The following is a 1,377-nucleotide window of genomic DNA, read 5'->3' on the forward strand; positions in this document are numbered from 1 at the left end:
TTTTTTTTTGGTTTTTCGAGACAGGGTTTCTCTGTATACCCCTGACTGTCCTGGAACTCACTCTGTAGACCAGGCTGGCCTCGAACTCAGAAACCCACCTGCCTCTGCCTCCCGAGTGCTGGGATTTGGGGTTTTTATTTGTTTTGTTTGAGATAGTCTCTTGTAACCCAGACTGTCCTCAAACTAGCAAGGTAATCAAGGATGACCTTGGATTCCTGATCCTCCTGCCTCTGCTTCCTGAGTGCTGGGATGCCAGACATGTTCCGTACTAGGCACAGAGAGATTCTGAGTCGCAAACCTCATTGCCTGCAAAGTGCTGTCAAGACGGCTATGGAGGGTGGGGGTGTAGGCTTGGGCTGCATTTGCCTTCTCTTCCCACCTCCTATGGCCTGATTCCCAAGCAATTTTCTAGCTGAGCTGTAAAATCAAGACACCACTGTACCAACGGCAGAGAGAAATGTAATAGCAAAGCTTTCTCCATCTTGTCTTGGCTGGTTCCCACCTCCCACTCGGACAAGTCCCTTGGGGAAGAGGGAAAGCACCCAGCCCTGTTCTAGAGACTCAGGGTCAAAATGCCCCAGCTAGTTCTCTGCTCTTATTAAGCTGTTTGCTTTCCCTTGCAATTGCCAAACAGAATTCAGGATTTCCGTGTTCTTTATCTTCAAATACTCCCTGTACTATGCATTGGGGCTGCTCTGTGAGAAATGCTTCTCTTCAAGCAGTCACTGTCACCAGCTGGCTTATAAGACTTTTCTTTCTTCCTTTCTTTCCTTCTTTCTTTTTAAAAGACACACCAGAAGAGGGCATCGGATCCCATTACAGATGGTTGTGAGCCATGATGTGGTTGCTGGGAATTGAACTCAAGACCTATGGAAGAGCAGTCAGTCCTCTTAACACCGTGAGCCATCTCTCCAGCCCACTACAGACTCTAATTCTAATTTTGACAATGGTCTTTGAGCCTTTATCTTGTAACAAGAACAGCTATTTGTGAATGGATTCTGCTTTAGACCTGAGCCATTTTTGTTTCTCTCTCTCTCTCTCTCTCTCTCTCTCTCTCTCTCTCTCTCTCTCTCTCTCTCTCTCTCCCCCCCCCCCCAAGGGTTCCACTATGCTCTGGCTGGCCTGAACCTTGTTAAGTAGATTAGGCTAGCCATGAACTCATCGAGATCCATCTGTCTCCTTCCAGAGTGCTGGGACTAAATTGTGTGCATGTATCAGTCCCACCCAGGTTTCTAACTATGCTTATAGTCTTTATATATCAAACATAGCAGCTACTATTGCCTAGCCTTGGGCTTTATATTAATTACCTTGTGACTTGATCTGACGAAATATCTAACACAAACAACTTAAGAAAGGAAAGGAAGAGAGAGAGAGAGA

The sequence above is a fragment of the Mus pahari genome, chromosome 6 (genome assembly GCF_900095145.1).
Source record: "Mus pahari chromosome 6, PAHARI_EIJ_v1.1, whole genome shotgun sequence".
NCBI classification, from domain to species: Eukaryota; Metazoa; Chordata; class Mammalia; order Rodentia; family Muridae; genus Mus; species Mus pahari.